The sequence below is a fragment of the Rutidosis leptorrhynchoides genome, chromosome 8 (genome assembly GCF_046630445.1).
Source record: "Rutidosis leptorrhynchoides isolate AG116_Rl617_1_P2 chromosome 8, CSIRO_AGI_Rlap_v1, whole genome shotgun sequence".
NCBI lineage: Eukaryota > Viridiplantae > Streptophyta > Magnoliopsida > Asterales > Asteraceae > Rutidosis > Rutidosis leptorrhynchoides.
This window is the reverse complement of record NC_092340.1, coordinates 203948319-203963387: the sequence shown is the minus strand read 5'-3', so window position 1 is coordinate 203963387 and position 15069 is coordinate 203948319.

The following is a 15069-nucleotide window of genomic DNA, read 5'->3' as shown; positions in this document are numbered from 1 at the left end:
CTTCGAATGTCTTACAAACTGATCTCGCCTTAAATAGTTGTGCCGAAGAATTCTGACCGACTCTAGACAAGATTTCATCAATCATGTCTCCGGGTAGGTCTCTTAAAATATTGGGTTGTCTATCCATTTTGTGTTTTTATACTGTAAAATAGACAAGAGTTAGATTCATAAAAAAAAATACTTATTAATACAAGCAATTTTTACATATATCATAAAGCATAAGCACACTATATTACATATATTACACCACACGAATACAACTATCTTATTCCGACTCGGTTGTTTCTTCTTCTTCAGTTTTGGTTCGTTTTGAAAAGTTTCTAGGGATATATGATGTTCCCCTAATACGAGCCATTGTTTTCCACATTGGTTTAGAAAAACCTGGTGGTTTAGAGGTTCCCGGGTCATTGTTACAACTTAAGGACTTCGTGGGTTGACGATACATATAAAGTTCATCGGGGTTGGAATTAGATTTCTCTATTTTTATGCCCTTTCCCTTATTATTTTCTTTTGCCTTTTTAAATTTAGTTGGGGTAATTTCTATAACATCATCGGAATTCTCGTCGGAATTCGATTCATCGGAGAATTGGTAATCCTCCCAATATTTTGCTTCCTTGGCGGAAACACCATTGACCATAATTAACCTTGGTCGGTTGGTTGAGGATTTTCTTTTACTTAACCGTTTTATTATTTCCCCCACCGGTTCTATTTCTTCATCCGGTTCCGATTCTTCTTCCAGTTCCGATTCTTCTTCCGGTTCCGATTCTTCTTCCGGTTCCGACTCTTCTTCCGGTTCCTCTTCGGGAACTTGTGAATCAGTCCACGAATCATTCCAATTTACATTTGACTCTTCATTATTATTAGGTGAGTCAATGGTGTAGTGACCCGAACTTTTCCATGTTTATATATATTAATTGAGATTGATATTTACATGATTAAATGTTTCCAACATATTAAGCAATCAAACTTGTTAAGACTTGATTAATTGAAATAGGTTTCATATAGACAATTGACCACCCAAGTTGACCGGTGATTCACGAACGTTAAAACTTGTAAAAAAACTATATGATGACATATATATGGTTATATATATAGTTAACATGATATTATGATAAGTAAACATATCATTAATTATATTAACAATGAACTACATATGTAAAAACAAGACTACTAACTTAATGATTTTGAAACGAGACATATATGTAACGTTTATCGTTGTAACGACATTTAATGTATATATATCATATTAAGAGATATTCGTACATCATAATATCATGATAATATAATAATTTAAAATCTCTTTTGTTATTATAAACATTGGGTTAACAACATTTAACAAGATCGTTAACCTAAAGGTTTCAAAACAACACTTACATGTAACGACTAACGATGACTTAACGACTCAGTTAAAATGTATATACATGTAGTGTTTTAATATGTATTTATACACTTTTGAAAGACTTCAATACACTTATCAAAATACTTCTACTTAACAAAAATGCTTACAATTGCATTCTCGTTCAGTTTCATCAACAATTCTACTCGTATGCACCCGTATTCGTACTCGTACAATACACAGCTTTTAGATGTATGTACTATTGGTATATACACTCCAATGATCAGCTCTTAGCAGCCCATGTGAGTCACCTAACACATGTGGGAACCATCATTTGGCAACTAGCATGAAATATCTCATAAGATTACAAAAATATGAGTAATCATTCATGACTTATTTACATGAAAACAAAATTACATATCCTTTATATCTAATCCATACACCAACGACCAAAAACACCTAGAAACACTTTCATTCTTCAATTTTCTTCATCTAATTGAACTCTCTCAAGTTCTATCTTCAAGTTCTAAGTGTTCTTCATAAATTCCAAAAGTTCTAGTTTCATAAAATCAAGAATACTTTCAAGTTTGCTAGCTCACTTCCAATCTTGTAAGGTGATCATCCAACCTCAAGAAATCTTTGTTTCTTACAGTAGGTTATCATTTTAATACAAGGTAATAATCATATTCAAACTTTGGTTCAATTTCTATAACTATAACAATCTTATTTCAAGTGATGATCTTACTTGAACTTGTTTTCGTGTCATGATTTTGCTTCAAGAACTTTGAGCCATCCAAGGATCCATTGAAGCTAGATCCATTTTTCTCTTTTCCAGTAGGTTCATCCAAGGAACTTAAGGTAGTAATGATGTTCATAACATCATTCGATTCATACATATAAAGCTATCTTATTCGAAGGTTTAAACTTGTAATCACTAGAACATAGTTTAGTTAATTCTAAACTTGTTCGCAAACAAAAGTTAATCCTTCTAACTTGACTTTTAAAATCAACTAAACACATGTTCTATATCTATATGATATGCTAACTTAATGATTTAAAACCTGGAAACACGAAAAACACCGTAAAACCGGATTTACGCCGTCGTAGTAACACCGCGGGCTGTTTTGGGTTAGTTAATTAAAAACTATGATAAACTTTGATTTAAAAGTTGTTATTCTGAGAAAATGATTTTTATTATGAACATGAAACTATATCCAAAAATTATGGTTAAACTCAAAGTGGAAGTATGTTTTCTAAAATGGTCATCTAGACGTCGTTCTTTCGACTGAAATGACTACCTTTACAAAAACGACTTGTAACTTATTTTTCCGACTAGAAACCTATACTTTTTTTGTTTAGATTCATAAAATAGAGTTCAATATGAAACCATAGCAATTTGATTCACTCAAAACGGATTTAAAATGAAGAATTTATGGGTAAAACAAGATTGGATAATTTTTCTCATTTTAGCTACGTGAAAATTGGTAACAAATCTATTCCAACCATAACTTAATCAACTTGTATTATATATTATGTAATCTTGAGATACCATAGACACGTATACAATGTTTCGACCTATCATGTCGACACATCTATATATATTTCGGAACAACCATAGACACTCTATATGTGAATGTTGGAGTTAGCTATACAGGGTTGAGGTTGATTCCAAAATATATATAGTTTGAGTTGTGATCAATACTGAGATACGTATACACTGGGTCGTGGATTGATTCAAGATAATATTTATCGATTTATTTCTGTACATCTAACTGTGGACAACTAGTTGTAGGTTACTAACGAGGACAGCTGACTTAATAAACTTAAAACATCAAAATATATTAAAAGTGTTGTAAATATATTTTGAACATACTTTGATATATATGTATATATTGTTATAGGTTCGTGAATCAACCAGTGGTCAAGTCTTACTTCCCGACGAAGTAAAAATCTGTGAAAGTGAGTTATAGTCCCACTTTTAAAATCTAATATTTTTGGGATGAGAATACATGCAGGTTTTATAAATGATTTACAAAATAGACACAAGTACGTGAAACTACATTCTATGGTTGAATTATCGAAATCGAATATGCCCTTTTTTATTAAGTCTGGTAATCTAAGAATTAGGGAACAGACACCCTAATTGACGCGAATCCTAAAGATAGATCTATTGGGCCTAACAAACCCTATCCAAAGTACCGGATGCTTTAGTACTTCGAAATTTATATCATATCCGAAGGGTGTCCCGGAATGATGGGGATATTCTTATATATGCATCTTGTTATTGTCGGTTACCAGGTGTTCACCATATGAATGATTTTTATCTCTATGTATGGGATGTGTATTGAAATATGAAATCTTGTGGTCTATTGTTACGATTTGATATATAGGTTAAACCTATAACTCACCAACATTTTTGTTGACGTTTAAAGCATGTTTATTCTCAGGTGAATATTAAGAGCTTCCGCTGTTGCATACTAAAATAAGGACAAGATTTGGAGTCCATGTTTGTATGATATTGTGTAAAAACTGCATTCAAGAAACTGATTTCGATGTAACATATTTGTATTGTAAACCATTATGTAATGGTCGTGTGTAAACAGGATATTTTAGATTATCATTATTTGATAATCTACGTAAAGCTTTTTAAACCTTTATTTATGAAATAAAGGTTATGGTTTGTTTTAAAAATGAATGCAGTCTTTGAAAAACGTCTCATATAGAGGTCAAAACCTCGCAACGAAATCAATTAATATGGAACGTTTTTAATCAATAAGAACGGGACATTTCAGTTGGTATCAGAGCGTTGGTCTTAGAGAACCAGAAAATTTGCATTAGTGTGTCTTATCGAGTTTGTTAGGATGCATTAGTGAGTCTGGACTTCGACCGTGTTTTCTTTAAAAATGATTGCTTAACATTTTTGTTGGAAACTATATATTTTTAACATATGAATATTATGTGATATATTAATCTCTTAACGTGTTTGATATTATGTGATAGATGTCTACCTCTAGAACAAGTCCCATTGACTCACCTAATAATAATGAAGAGTCAAATGTAAATTGGAATGATTTGTGGACTGATTCACAAGTTCCCGAAGAGGAACCGGAAGAAGAGTCGGAACCGGAAGAAGAATCGGAACCGGAAGAAGAATCGGAACCGGATGAAGAAATAGAACCGGTGGGGGAAATAATAAAACGGTTAAGTAAAAGAAAATCCTCAACCAACCGACCAAAGTTAATTATGGTCAATGGTGTTTCCGCCAAGGAAGCAAAATATTGGGAGGATTACCAATTCTCCGATGAATCGGATTCCGACGAGAATTCCGATGATGTTATAGAAATTACCCCAACTGAATTTAAAAAGGCAAAAGAAAATAATAAGGGAAAGGGCATAAAAATAGAGAAATCTAATTCCAACCCCGATGAACTTTATATGTATCGTCAACCCCCGAAGTCCTTAAGTTGTAACAATGACCCGGGAACCTCTAAACCACCAGGTTTTTCTAAACCAATGTGGACAACGACGGTTCGTATTAGGGGAACATCATATATCCCTAGAAACTTGGCAAAACGAACCAAAACCGAAGAAGAAGAAACGAGCGAGTTGGAATAAGATAGTTGTATTCGTGTGGTGTAATATATGTAATATAGTGTTCTTATGCTTTATGATATATGTAAAAATTGCTTGTATTAATAAGTATTTTTTTATGAATCTAACTCTTGTCTATTTTACAGTTTAAAAACACAAAATGGATAGACAACCCAATATTTTAAGAGACCTACCCGGAGACATGATTGATGAAATCTTGTCTAGAGTCGGCCAGAATTCTTCGGCACAACTATTTAAGGCGAGATCAGTTTGTAAGACATTCGAAGAACGTTCCAAGAATGTCTTGGTTTATAAGAGACTTTCGTTTGAAAGATGGGGGATATCACATTGGGAAACCCATAAGTTACGATGTGTTTACTTTGACGCATATATTGCGGGGAACCCAAATGCTATTTTACGCAACGGGTTAAGAAATTATTTTGACTCAATATATCCGAATATTGGACTTCGTGATTTAGAAAAAGCGGCTAACATGCAACATAAAGAAGCATGTTATGCTTACGGATTAGTAATGTTCGCTTCTCACCAAAGTGAGAACAAGAACATCGGGCTACAACTATTAAACAAAACGTTTCCACAAGTGACGGAGTCGGTAATTGGGGTAAGAAATGAGGTTTTTAGATTATTACGGGACTGTTGGACATTACGTAACCCTCATCCCTTTGATGACGTTACAACACGCTGCCTTATCAACGGCCATAACGGCTATGTTGCACAAGACCAAGGATGGGAAGTAGTCCTAGTAAAACCAGAATGCATGACTTGTTTCTGGACGTATGAATTACGTGTATTTATTGCCTTTGCTGAACGACTTGTGTACTAGCTAGAATTGTCTTCACAACTATCTTGTATCAAAGTTATTGTGTGCTATATTTCATGCTTTATGTAAAATAAGCGGTATTGTAGGTTTGTAAAATATTGTATAAAAGTTTGAACGCGAAATATTGTTATAATCAGTTTTTCATATAGAATTGTAGTAGTTGAATTGTATATTAGCTACTAAGTATGAACTTAACGGGTAGGTACTACCCGAATTTAAACTTATAAAACGCTAATATGAAGAAAAAGCTTTTATAAATGAGTTCATATTATGCTACGAAATACTATTAACTACTCTTAATATTCTGTATGATTAACTTGTTCCATTTAACTATTTTGAAGGAAATGGCACCGACTACTCGACACACCGTGAATATGAATGAAGAGGAATTCCGTACTTTTCTAGCTTCAAACATAGCCGCAGTACAGGCTGCGCTACATACCAACAATAACCTTGGATCTAGCAGTACAGGAAATCGTGTAGGATGCACCTACAAAGAATTCACTGCCTGCAAACCTTTGGAATTTGATGGAACCGAAGGACCGATCGGATTGAAACGGTGGACCGAGAAGGTTGAATCGGTGTTTGCCATAAGTAAGTGTACTGAAGAGGACAAAGTGAAGTACGCTACGCATACCTTCACAGGTTCTGCGTTAACATGGTGGAATACCTATCTAGAGCAAGTGGGACAAGACGATGCGTACGCACTACCGTGGTCAGCATTCAAGCACTTGATGAACGAGAAGTACCGTCCCAGAACCGAGGTCAATAAGCTCAAGACAGAACTTAGAGGGTTACGAACCCAAGGATTTGATATTACCACGTACGAAAGACGATTCACAGAATTGTGCCTATTGTGTCCGGGAGCATTCGAAGATGAGGAAGAGAAGATCGACGCATTTGTGAAAGGATTACCGGAAAGAATCCAAGAAGATATAAGTTCACACGAGCCCGCCTCCATACAACAGGCATGTAGAATGGCTCACAAACTAGTGAACCAAATTGAAGAAAGAATTAAAGAACAGACTGCTGAAGAGACCAATGTGAAGCAAGTCAAAAGAAAGTGGGAGGAAAACGGTGATAAGAATCACCAATACAACAACAACAGCAATTACAACAATAATCGCAACAATTACCCCAACAATCGCAACATCAATCGCAACTACAACAAACGGCCCAACAACAACAACAACAACAACAACAACAACAGCAACTACAACAATCATCCCAACAACAATAATAACCGCAACAACAACAACAACAATCAGAAGCAGCTATGCCAAAGGTGTGAAAAGAATCACTCGGGGTTCTGCACCAAATTTTGCAATAAGTGTAAAAGAAATGGTCATAGCGCGGCGAAGTGTGAGGTCTACGGACCAGGGGTTAATAGAACGAAAGGAACAAATGGTGTCGGAATGAGTAATGGCGGAGCAAGTAGTGTCGGAGCAAGTTATGCCAATGTAGTTTGTTATAAATGTGGAAAACCGGGCCACATTATTAGAAATTGCCCGAACCAGGAGAACACGAATGGACAAGGCCGTGGAAGAGTTTTCAATATTAATGCGGCAGAGGCACAGGAAGACCCGGAGCTTGTTACGGGTACGTTTCTTATTGACAATAAATCTGCTTACGTTTTATTTGATTCGGGTGCGGATAGAAGCTATATGAGTAGAGATTTTTGTGCTAAATTAAGTTGTCCATTGACGCCTTTGGATAGTAAATTTTTACTCGAATTAGCAAATGGTAAATTAATTTCAGCAGATAATATATGTCGGAATCGAGAAATTAAACTGGTTAGCGAAACATTTAAGATTGATTTGATACCAGTAGAGTTAGGGAGTTTTGATGTGATAATCGGTATGGACTGGTTGAAAGAAGTGAAAGCAGAGATCGTTTGTTACAAAAATGCAATTCGCATTATACGAGAAAAAGGAAAACCCTTAATGGTGTACGGAGAAAAGGGCAACACGAAGCTACATCTTATTAGTAATTTGAAGGCACAAAAACTAATAAGAAAAGGTTGCTATGCTGTTCTAGCACACGTCGAGAAAGTACAAACTGAAGAAAAGAGCATCAATGATGTTCCCGTCGCAAAAGAATTTCCCGATGTATTTCCGAAAGAATTACCGGGATTACCCCCACATCGATCCGTTGAATTTCAAATAGATCTTGTACCAGGAGCTGCACCAATAGCTCGTGCTCCTTACAGACTCGCACCCAGTGAGATGAAAGAACTGCAAAGCCAATTACAAGAACTTTTAGAGCGTGGTTTCATTCGACCAAGCACATCACCTTGGGGAGCTCCTGTTTTGTTTGTCAAGAAGAAAGATGGTACATTCAGGTTGTGTATCGACTACCGAGAGTTGAACAAACTTACCATCAAGAACCGCTACCCACTACCGAGAATCGATGACTTATTTGATCAACTACAAGGCTCGTCTGTTTATTCAAAGATTGACTTACGTTCCGGGTATCATCAAATGCGGGTGAAAGAAGATGATATTCCAAAGACTGCTTTCAGAACACGTTACGGTCATTACGAGTTTATGGTCATGCCGTTTGGTTTAACTAATGCACCAGCTGTGTTCATGGACCTTATGAACCGAGTGTGTGGACCATACCTTGACAAGTTTGTCATTGTTTTCATTGATGACATACTTATTTACTCAAAGAATGACCAAGAACACGGTGAACATTTGAGAAAGGTGTTAGAAGTATTGAGGAAGGAAGAATTGTACGCTAAGTTTTCAAAGTGTGCATTTTGGTTGGAAGAAGTTCAATTCCTCGGTCACATAGTGAACAAAGAAGGTATTAAGGTGGATCCGGCAAAGATAGAAACTGTTGAAAAGTGGGAAACCCCGAAAACTCCGAAACACATACGCCAGTTTTTAGGACTAGCTGGTTACTACAGAAGGTTCATCCAAGACTTTTCCAGAATAGCAAAACCCTTGACTGCATTAACGCATAAAGGGAAGAAATTTGAATGGAATGATGAACAAGAGAAAGCGTTTCAGTTATTGAAGAAAAAGCTAACTACGGCACCTATATTGTCATTGCCTGAAGGGAATGATGATTTTGTGATTTATTGTGATGCATCAAAGCAAGGTCTCGGTTGTGTATTAATGCAACGAACGAAGGTGATTGCTTATGCGTCTAGACAATTGAAGATTCATGAACAAAATTATACGACGCATGATTTGGAATTAGGCGCGGTTGTTTTTGCATTAAAGACTTGGAGGCACTACTTATATGGGGTCAAAAGTATTATATATACCGACCACAAAAGTCTTCAACACATATTTAATCAGAAACAACTGAATATGAGGCAGCGTAGGTGGATTGAATTATTGAATGATTACGACTTTGAGATTCGTTACCACCCGGGGAAGGCAAATGTGGTAGCCGATGCCTTGAGCAGGAAGGACAGAGAACCCATTCGAGTAAAATCTATGAATATAATGATTCATAATAACCTTACTACTCAAATAAAGGAGGCGCAACAAGGAGTTTTAAAAGAGGGAAATTTAAAGGAGGAAATACCCAAAGGATCGGAGAAGCATCTTAATATTCGGGAAGACGGAACCCGGTATAGGGCTGAAAGGATTTGGGTACCAAAATTTGGAGATATGAGAGAAATGGTACTTAGAGAAGCTCATAAAACCAGATACTCAATACATCCTGGAACGGGGAAGATGTACAAGGATCTCAAGAAACATTTTTGGTGGCCGGGTATGAAAGCCGATGTTGCTAAATACGTAGGAGAATGTTTGACGTGTTCTAAGGTTAAAGCTGAGCATCAGAAACCATCAGGTCTACTTCAACAACCCGAAATCCCGGAATGGAAATGGGAAAACATTACCATGGATTTCATCACTAAATTGCCAAGGACTGCAAGTGGTTTTGATACTATTTGGGTAATAGTTGATCGTCTCACCAAATCAGCACACTTCCTGCCAATAAGAGAAGATGACAAGATGGAGAAGTTAGCACGACTGTATTTGAAGGAAGTCGTCTCCAGACATGGAATACCAATCTCTATTATCTCTGATAGGGATGGCAGATTTATTTCAAGATTCTGGCAGACATTACAGCAAGCATTAGGAACTCGTCTAGACATGAGTACTGCCTATCATCCACAAACTGATGGGCAGAGCGAAAGGACGATACAAACGCTTGAAGACATGCTACGAGCATGTGTTATTGATTTCGGAAACAGTTGGGATCGACATCTACCGTTAGCAGAATTTTCCTACAACAACAGCTACCATTCAAGCATTGAGATGGCGCCGTTTGAAGCACTTTATGGTAGAAAGTGCAGGTCTCCGATTTGTTGGAGTGAAGTGGGGGATAGACAGATTACGGGTCCGGAGATTATACAAGAAACTACCGAGAAGATCATCCAAATTCAACAACGGTTGAAAACCGCCCAAAGTTGACAAAAGAGCTACGCTGACATTAAAAGAAAAGATATAGAATTTGAAATTGGAGAGATGGTCATGCTTAAAGTTGCACCTTGGAAAGGCGTTGTTCGATTTGGTAAACGAGGGAAATTAAATCCAAGGTATATTGGACCATTCAAGATTATTGATCGTGTCGGACCAGTAGCTTACAGACTTGAGTTACCTCAACAACTCGCGGCTGTACATAACACTTTCCACGTCTCGAATTTGAAGAAATGTTTTGCTAAAGAAGATCTCACTATTCCGTTAGATGAAATCCAAATCAACGAAAAACTCCAATTCATCGAAGAACCCGTCGAAATAATGGATCGTGAGGTTAAAAGACTTAAGCAAAACAAGATACCAATTGTTAAGGTTCGATGGAATGCTCGTAGAGGACCCGAGTTCACCTGGGAGAGTGAAGATCAGATGAAGAAGAAATACCCGCATCTCTTTCCAGAAGATTCGTCAACACCTTCAACAGCTTAAAATTTCGGGACGAAATTTATTTAACGGGTAGGTACTGTAGTGACCCGAACTTTTCCATGTTTATATATATTAATTGAGATTGATATTTACATGATTAAATGTTTCCAACATATTAAGCAATCAAACTTGTTAAGACTTGATTAATTGAAATAGGTTTCATATAGACAATTGACCACCCAAGTTGACCGGTGATTCACGAACGTTAAAACTTGTAAAAAAACTATATGATGACATATATATGGTTATATATATAGTTAACATGATATTATGATAAGTAAACATATCATTAATTATATTAACAATGAACTACATATGTAAAAACAAGACTACTAACTTAATGATTTTGAAACGAGACATATATGTAACGTTTATCGTTGTAACGACATTTAATGTATATATATCATATTAAGAGATATTCGTACATCATAATATCATGATAATATAATAATTTAAAATCTCTTTTGTTATTATAAACATTGGGTTAACAACATTTAACAAGATCGTTAACCTAAAGGTTTCAAAACAACACTTACATGTAACGACTAACGATGACTTAACGACTCAGTTAAAATGTATATACATGTAGTGTTTTAATATGTATTTATACACTTTTGAAAGACTTCAATACAATTATCAAAATACTTCTACTTAACAAAAATGCTTACAATTACATTCTCGTTCAGTTTCATCAACAATTCTACTCGTATGCACCCGTATTCGTACTCGTACAATACACAGCTTTTAGATGTATGTACTATTGGTATATACACTCCAATGATCAGCTCTTAGCAGCCCATGTGAGTCACCTAACACATGTGGGAACCATCATTTGGCAACTAGCATGAAATATCTCATAAGATTACAAAAATATGAGTAATCATTCATGACTTATTTACATGAAAACAAAATTACATATCCTTTATATCTAATCCATACACCAACGACCAAAAACACCTAGAAACACTTTCATTCTTCAATTTTCTTCATCTAATTGAACTCTCTCAAGTTCTATCTTCAAGTTCTAAGTGTTCTTCATAAATTCCAAAAGTTCTAGTTTCATAAAATCAAGAATACTTTCAAGTTTGCTAGCTCACTTCCAATCTTGTAAGGTGATCATCCAACCTCAAGAAATCTTTGTTTCTTACAGTAGGTTATCATTCTAATACAAGGTAATAATCATATTCAAACTTTGGTTCAATTTCTATAACTATAACAATCTTATTTCAAGTGATGATCTTACTTGAACTTGTTTTCGTGTCATGATTTTGCTTCAAGAACTTTGAGCCATCCAAGGATCCATTGAAGCTAGATCCATTTTTCTCTTTTCCAGTAGGTTCATCCAAGGAACTTAAGGTAGTAATGATGTTCATAACATCATTCGATTCATACATATAAAGCTATCTTATTCGAAGGTTTAAACTTGTAATCACTAGAACATAGTTTAGTTAATTCTAAACTTGTTCGCAAACAAAAGTTAATCCTTATAACTTGACTTTTAAAATCAACTAAACACATGTTCTATATCTATATGATATGCTAACTTAATGATTTAAAACCTGGAAACACGAAAAACACCGTAAAACCGGATTTACGCCGTCGTAGTAACACCGCGGGCTGTTTTGGGTTAGTTAATTAAAAACTATGATAAACTTTGATTTAAAAGTTGTTATTCTGAGAAAATGATTTTTATTATGAACATGAAACTATATCCAAAAATTATGGTTAAACTCAAAGTGGAAGTATGTTTTCTAAAATGGTCATCTAGACGTCGTTCTTTCGACTGAAATGACTACCTTTACAAAAACGACTTGTAACTTATTTTTCCGACTAGAAACCTATACTTTTTTTGTTTAGATTCATAAAATAGAGTTCAATATGAAACCATAGCAATTTGATTCACTCAAAACGGATTTAAAATGAAGAAGTTATGGGTAAAACAAGATTGGATAATTTTTCTCATTTTAGCTACGTGAAAATTGGTAACAAATCTATTCCAACCATAACTTAATCAACTTTTATTATATATTATGTAATCTTGAGATACCATAGACACGTATACAATGTTTCGACCTATCATGTCGACACATCTATATATATTTCGGAACAACCATAGACACTCTATATGTGAATGTTGGAGTTAGCTATACAGGGTTGAGGTTGATTCCAAAATATATATAGTTTGAGTTGTGATCAATACTGAGATACGTATACACTGGGTCGTGGATTGATTCAAGATAATATTTATCGATTTATTTCTGTACATCTAACTGTGGACAACTAGTTGTAGGTTACTAACGAGGACAGCTGACTTAATAAACTTAAAACATCAAAATATATTAAAAGTGTTGTAAATATATTTTGAACATACTTTGATATATATGTATATATTGTTATAGGTTCGTGAATCAACCAGTGGTCAAGTCTTACTTCCCGACGAAGTAAAAATCTGTGAAAGTGAGTTATAGTCCCACTTTTAAAATCTAATATTTTTGGGATGAGAATACATGCAGGTTTTATAAATGATTTACAAAATAGACACAAGTACGTGAAACTACATTCTATGGTTGAATTATCGAAATCGAATATGCCCTTTTTTATTAAGTCTGGTAATCTAAGAATTAGGGAACAGACACCCTAATTGACGCGAATCCTAAAGATAGATCTATTGGGCCTAACAAACCCCATCCAAAGTACCGGATGCTTTAGTACTTCGAAATTTATATCATATCCGAAGGGTGTCCCGGAATGATGGGGATATTCTTATATATGCATCTTGTTATTGTCGGTTACCAGGTGTTCACCATATGAATGATTTTTATCTCTATGTATGGGATGTGTATTGAAATATGAAATCTTGTGGTCTATTGTTACGATTTGATATATAGGTTAAACCTATAACTCACCAACATTTTTGTTGACGTTTAAAGCATGTTTATTCTCAGGTGAATATTAAGAGCTTCCGCTGTTGCATACTAAAATAAGGACAAGATTTGGAGTCCATGTTTGTATGATATTGTGTAAAAACTGCATTCAAGAAACTGATTTCGATGTAACATATTTGTATTGTAAACCATTATGTAATGGTCGTGTGTAAACAGGATATTTTAGATTATCATTATTTGATAATCTACGTAAAGCTTTTTAAACCTTTATTTATGAAATAAAGGTTATGGTTTGTTTTAAAAATGAATGCAGTCTTTGAAAAACGTCTCATATAGAGGTCAAAACCTCGCAACGAAATCAATTAATATGGAACGTTTTTAATCAATAAGAACGGGACATTTCAAATGGGACTTGTTCTAGAGGTAGACATCTATCACATAATATCAAACGCGTTAAGAGATTAATATATCACATAATATTCACATGTTAAAAATATATAGTTTCCAACAAAATTTGTTAAACAATCATTTTTCAAGTAAACACTGTCGAAGTCCAGACTCACTAATGCATCCTAACAAACTCGATAAGACACACTAATGCAAAATTCTGGTTCTCTAAGACCAACGCTCGGATACCAACTGAAATGTCCCGTTCTTATTGATTAAAAACGTTCCATATTAATTGATTTCGTTGCGAGGTTTTGACCTCTATATGAGACGTTTTTCAAAAACTGCATTCATTTTAAAACAAACCATAACCTTTATTTCATCAATAAAGGTTTTAAAAAGCTTTACGTAGATTATCAAATAATGATAATCTAAAATATCCTGTTTACACACGACCATTACATAATGGTTTACAATACAAATATGTTACAACAAAATAAGTTTCTTGAATGCAGTTTTTACACAATATCATACAAGCATGGACTCCAAATCTCGTCCTTATTTAAGTATGCGATAGCGGAAGCTCATAATAATCACCTGAGAATAAACATGCTTAAAACGTCAACAAAAATGTTGGTGAGTTATAGGTTTAACCTATATATATCAAATCATAATAATAGACCACAAGATTTCATATTTCAATACACATCCCATACATAGAGATAAAAATCATTCATATGGTGAACACCTAGTAACTGACATTAACAAGATGCATATATAAGAATATCCCCATCATTCCGGGACACACTTCGGATATGATATAAATTTCGAAGTACTAAAGCATCCGGTACTTTGGATGGGGTTTGTTAGGCCCAATAGATCTATCTTTAGGATTCGCGTCAATTAGGGTGTCTGTTCCCTAATTCTTAGATTACCAGACTTAATAAAAAGGGGCATATTCGATTTCGATAATTCAACCATAGAATGTAGTTTCACGTACTTGTGTCTATTTTGTAAATCATTTATAAAACCTGCATGTATTCTCATCCCAAAAATATTAGATTTTAAAAGTGGGACTATAACTCACTTTCACAGATTTTTACT